Source organism: Geospiza fortis, unplaced genomic scaffold, assembly GCF_000277835.1.
Source record: "Geospiza fortis unplaced genomic scaffold, GeoFor_1.0 scaffold270, whole genome shotgun sequence".
In the NCBI taxonomy this organism is placed as follows: Eukaryota; Metazoa; Chordata; class Aves; order Passeriformes; family Thraupidae; genus Geospiza; species Geospiza fortis.
The window spans coordinates 995356-1001852 of NW_005054422.1; positions in this window are offsets into that span (position 1 = coordinate 995356).

A 6497-nucleotide genomic window follows, 5' to 3' on the forward strand; every position below is an offset into this window, starting at 1 on the left:
GGGGGTGGGGGGGGGCGAGGGGGGCGGATTTGCTGCTGCAAAGTCTCCCGCAGCCCAATCGCTCCCGCCGCCCGGCGCTGACATCAGCTTCGCCAGCCCTCGCCCCCAAACTCCGCTCCCCCGGGGCTGCCGGCTGTGCCCGGCTCCCGGGAGAAAGCGAGGGAGAATGGCCCCGTAGGGAATAAAAACATCCTGCCGCCTCGTCTTGGAGAAGCCGGAGGGGCAGCTCGCAAGAAGGGAGGCTGCAGGGAGGATTTCAAGCCTTTTTTTTTTTTTTGTCTGCTTTAGACCATGTGGACACTGAACACTCCGCTTCTACATACACAGAAATGCCTCTGCTGTCCTCCCCAACCACGCAGTTATTAACTAGTTCACTAATTGCGATGCTTATTATTCCCAGTGAAAGAATATGAGTTACTGTTGAAGGATCCCTGTGTCAACAAACCTTATGCAAGAGGATAAGTGTAGCGATTCCCTTGAATCTCCAGTTATTTTTAAGGTACGTGCTCTGTTACATTCACGATCAAGGGCAAAAGCTCTGTGAAAAGAGGAGTGTGTTGTCGCTCAGACTCACACATTAACACTCTGCAGTGCCTCATTTCGGCAACTGTGCAATTAAAGTGTCGGGAGCAGAGGGGCTTTTACAGAGAGGAAAGATGACAACAGCAATCCTCTGAAAAGCTTGACAACAAAGCATTACATGTTCGTTACAAAAAGCCAGGGTACACAACAGATAAGATACTGCTTTAAGTTACAAGAGACCTACTGCTTCTATGCTCAATTGTCCTTACATATTATCTCGTTTAAAAACACGTATCTGGAAACCTAGGCGGTGACTGGAAAATGGAAGAATATCAAGAAAAATTATGTTAAATAATGAATGTCATCATTAGTGCCTACTGCATTTGCAGTTGGCTGAAGGAGCACAGCAAACCCTTGTTTATCAGAACTCCTTTAAATCTAAAACTTCCTGTTGTTGGAATGTAGGTTACCTGGCTCCTGCTGCTAACCACTTCCACTGCAACCCTCCCAGCTATTAGAAACCCTCTGTGTTTGGCTGGTATATAGGCCTCTGTAATTTTTGGATAAGGCAGAGCTACACCTTACAGATTTTCAAATAAAATAAACAAAACCACTTCCATAAAAGTCTCTAAAGGTGCTCATTTAAACCAGGATGTGGATAACTCAGGTGTGCCAAGATGATGTCACCCATTGGACCCTCTGTGCTCCACGAAGCAGGTCACATATGGTAAGAAGGCCCTATGTGCCCTCACTTTCAGCTATGTGGCTCAGGGGGAAACTGCCCTCCCATCTCAACTGCTAAAGAAAGAGAGCCTGAGAATCCAGACCTGCATTGCTTGAATGTCAGATATAGTTCAGGAAGCTCTACATGAAAGTAGGTTCTTACTTGCCTAGTTTTTACAGGTTACTGGCAGAGATTTTTACAATATACACATCACCCGAACTGCTACATAGCTTAAGTAAACATCTCTTTAAAGTGCTTCTGTCTATTTCAGGGATAAAAACTTGTCTGCAGGGAAACAGAGAGGCAATCAGTATTTTTTATTTTCAGTTTCAGCCTTTAACCTTCCTCCCCTTTTCCTTCTGATTTCTGTTGTTCTGACCACAGCTGACTCTCATCTATTAGTGTGGAAAGAGCTTGTATGTGAAATAGTGACTGCTGCAGGAAAACACAACTTCATGTTCAACTGTACATCAAAGTTCTGACCAGTCTGGTATTTAAGTCACTTACTTTAGAAGCCAGATTTAGAAAAATGTCTTCTGTATTTCAGTACCAATCTGTGTTCTCTCCATCATGGATCTAAAAAGGAAGCCAGATCCAATTAAAAGGAAAATGAGCATCCTGGGACATTAATTCATTTTTAGGAGTGGCTTCAGGCTCAGCTCATTAGATTTTCTGAAGGCTTTATTTCGGATAATATTTTGTTAGCATACTCTCAAAATTGCTGGAATCTAACACGTTAAGAAGACAGACTGGCTTTGCCAGTCCCTAGAGAAATCATGCTACCAAGCCAAGGTGAAAAGCCACCAATTCTCAGAAACTGTTACTCAGTGCTAGCAGATTCACAAACTGCTTTTCATTTCTAGGCACAGTTCTAAGAAAGTATCAGCAAGGCAGCATTAGCAATGACACATCTATACTGGTGGTATAGCTCCCTCCTAGGCTGGTTTCAGGACTGGAGAAGGCATGAAGACAGCTGAAGTCATGCTGCTGAAAAGTTTCCCCTTGGCCTCAAGAAAGTGTGAAAGGAAGTAATTTTTTTATACTGTCCAGCTACAAGGTCAGTAAAATTCCTTGAATGTGCTGTGCTTGTTCCTCTTGTTCCCCACAATGGAAGGAGTTGGCTTCTCCACTCAGTGAAGTGCCCTGTTTCAGCAGCCTTTTTTAACTTGAATGCAAGATTGCCAGTCCCACTCAACTGGGTCTGTGTCTCTGCTCAGAAAAACACGTACATGTTTTCAAGAACTTTAGTAAAGTGACATAAACTCAAACTAGGAAATACAAAACCAGTATCAGTGAGGTGGGAAAAAGCTAAATTATAAAATAACACCGTCTGTCTCAGTTATGTGCTTATGTCTACCATTAGCCAATGCACTTGACAGTTTTATCATGCCACAGAAGTTGTGGCTGTTCCTCAGTGCCCTGGTAACGATTGTTTGTGATGTTCCATGCTCCTTTTTGTTGAGTAAAGCATCTCAGGATTTTTTCATCTTCATGGGCCAACAACCTGTGGAGGTTACGATTATTACCTTCAAACTGAAGTAATTCAGACTGTTCTTTGTTATCTTCAAACTGAAGTAATTCAGATTGTGTTAAAGGCATAATTTCACACACCTTGACTTACAGCCCGTGAAGAAATGCACATCATACCAATGCACAGTCACCTATCCGGGCCTAGGTGAGTCAGCCAGGTAGGAGAGTTTAAGGTGCGTGTCCTGACGTAAATGCCTCTTCCCTGTGCTGTCTGGGAGCTGTGACTCCTCTCATGAACCCATTGATCCCAGCCAGAACATCAAAAAACCTCTGTCCTGTTCTTGCGAGATAGACAGGTCTCTCTCAGTGCTTGAGGTACCCAAGCAAGAAGTTCAAGCTTTGCAGGATTTGTGACAATTCACTTCACTCAGGTTCTCTCAAAAGAGGAGAGCTGAAGGGCAGTCAAAATAGTTTATTAACTGGGAGACTGATGGTGACTATGAGTATGACAGCGGGAGAGTGTGTGAAGCTGGATGGCAGGTTGCACACCTTAATTATGCATTACCATTTCAATTTCTGTGCCTAGGCAATATAGTGGAGAGTTAGTAATCAACAGAAAAAGAAAAAAAATAAAATGGATGAAGGGAAAAAGCAGTCCACCCTTATTTCAGCTAAGGACTTCAGATGAGCAACTTCAGGGGAAAAATTTTTGAGAAAGTTCTACAAATCTGAATATGAGGTCCATGTGTATTATGGGTAGCCAGTACTTTTTCCTGTACAAACATATTTAGATGAAGTAGAATAAATATGAGATCAACTTTTTTCATTATCCCTCTGTTTTTTAAAATTTAGGGTAGCTTGATTTTCAGTGACATGATAATAAAAAAATTGCAGGTGAAACAATTTAAATGCTATATTGAACTTACAAAAATGCAAATATGTAAAATGATGCTGAGCATCTAAGGTGTCTCAGGGAATGCCCTGCACAAATGTTGCAGCATTTGCAGGGGATGCTTCTCTAAGAGCAAAAGGGCCATGCTGAACAGCACAGCAAGTGGGAGAGGCATGCTCCAGACTCTGCACTTCCCAGAATATGCACAAACCCTTGAAGAAGAGGCCATCTGCTTGCCTTATTCTGCAGTTTGCAGCTGGACTGTCCCTTTCCTGAGGAGCTATGTACGCTGCAAGCAGCAGGCCATGGTAGAAATGTTTGCAATTTACTGCTTGGGAGCAGACACGCCCTGTAGGTTCCTGAGAGGGGACCAGGGATGTAGTAGCCACCATCTATTTTTTCCCCTCCTCTCCATCCTGATTTTGTTTGATTTTGCTTCCTCCTGCCTGTGTAGGTAGAGAAAAAAAAAAAGCCCTTAGAATTTGGAAGATAAAAGGTGCTCAAGGGCGTTAAAGCAGGACATGAATGCAATCGTGTGGCTGTGCAGGTGAGACTCCAGAGCCTTCTGCCGCAAAACGCCTGCACTAATCCACTCTTGCCCTACTTACAAGGAGCTGTCAGTGTGGTTATTTGCAGCAAAAAACCACTTTAGCTTTGGGGCCAAACATCACAGGGTGGTGATGAAGCAATGAGGGTAGGGATCCATATTCAGTGTATCAAGTTTGTCAGAAAAATACCTCACTGCAGACAGGTCCTCCTGTCTGCTTTGCATATTCTTGTGCATGAAATATCCCAGGCTGGGTAGCACTGTGGTATTGCATAGCTGGAGGTTAAGGCAGTGCTAAAAGGATTTGCACCCTCACGAAACAGCAACAGAACTGAAGGGATCTGGGATTCTGTGTTCTCTGCTATGGGAAAGCCACAGCAGCCAAGTTTCATCTCCCACAGGAGAAGCTTCCCCTATCCCACTAATTTCTCCAAACCCCATATCTAGTCTGATGGGGCTTTAGTGCAACATGCCAAAAATAAGTGACATCCAACTCCTTGATGAGCACAAGGCAAACATTTCAAAGCTGCTTAGAAAATATTCTCTTTAATGGGGAAAATACCTAGGTGCCAAAGACTGCAAATTGTTGTAATTGTTAAGCCTGTATATGCCACACAAACCAGCAGCAGTCACTGGAGATAAAACTTTCTGAAAGATGTTTGTATGGGTTTACTAGAACATAATTCAGCAACTCTGACTCTTCAGGGGAGTAGAGGTACGGCTCATCACCAGAAACAGTTTTGATTTTAATAGTGTTTCCTGTGTTTGTAAAAAACTGAACCAAAATATGGAATGAAAATGTCCCAAAAGCAGAGATGTCTGAAACCTCATTCTGTCATCAGATGTTTTAATCCCAGCCCAGACTGGTCATAGACAGTTTGTTCATATGAGATTAATTTGTTCACAGACCTTCTTTAAGGCCCCCATTGTACACTTTTCTTTCTGTGCCAGTATCCCAATCCACTTTCTTCAACCACCTAGAAATATATCAAGCTGTAACAGATTATTGTTAATTTTTTATTACCAGAAATTTATTATTATTAATTGATTATAATTCTTGTTAATGTTATTCTTTTGAAATAGTAATTCTCTGATATTGAAATACTGAGAACACATTTTTGTCTTCTACATCCTTTGAATAAAACCTTTACAATGAACAGGTTGCTGGGGGAAAGCCCTCCATGCTGCAGTGGGGCTGTGCAGAACACCCTGGGGCAGAGGAGAAGGACACCTCAACAGCCCTTGGTGGGGCAGGGGTGCAGTGTCACTGGTGGGTCCCCAGCCCACCCAATGCCTTGGCTGCAGGGAATTCCCAAGAGGTTGAACCACAGCATCCCCCTCATGGTGCAGCTGCCTCAGGCTGGGAAATCGGGCACCTGAGAAGAGAATTGTCCAAAACAGCTCATTTCTCTGTGCTGACAGCTTTTTCATCAGTAAAATACAGATGCAAATACTTATGTCAGGGGATTAAGGAAAGTTGAAATGACCATGGGCTGCTTGCACACAATATACGTTTCACCCTAATCTTTTCAGTTTGGAAAACTTCCAAAAATTAAATGATGAATAAATTCTCCCCATAGCAGCCATGTGGATCACAAAGACTTGCAGAATTTTTGATGAAAGGCTACCATCTCCTAAAATGAATGCTGCAAGCCTATGCCATGAGAAACCTTAACCAACTTCTCTGGGACTCTAAAAATGTTTTATAGAGTAATCTTGTGGTAGCTGCCTTGTAGAGAATTAAGGCAGTACTGAAAAATGCTACAGCATAGTTATTGGTATTATTTCAGTAATGTAGTGTGCTACAGTTTAAAGAAGTTATTATTGAAGTATAATTTGACTAAAGTTTACATTTTCAGGCTGAAATATGTTTAGTGTTACAGCCTTTTCTTGGAGACCTCCAGCAGCAGTCACTGACCTTGTTACAGACAGTGGCTGAGGAAAAGGTGTAATAATAGTCAGCAAAGGAAAAGTCTATTGAATTGCATTTACCTCTGGCTAACAGGTTAATCCCCTACCAGATTCATCAAGTTTCTGTGATATCCAATCACTTTACAAAAGGAGTTTCACTGCAATTTTCTGTCAATTTATTTTTAAACATACTTTTCAAAAGGCATTGAGATTTATGTGATATATAATTACTGTAAAGCTGAACACAACAGTTCAGAATGTAAATGCAGAAAAGTGTATGGAAATACAAGAAGGCTGCTGTAGAGGCATATGTTTTCCAACAGCTGGCCAGCAGTAGCAACAGACAGCTACAAATTTCTGATATTTGTAAGGCCCTACAGCCCCTGCTGAGCACCCTACAACTGACAGCAGAGTAAGGTCATTGAGAAAAT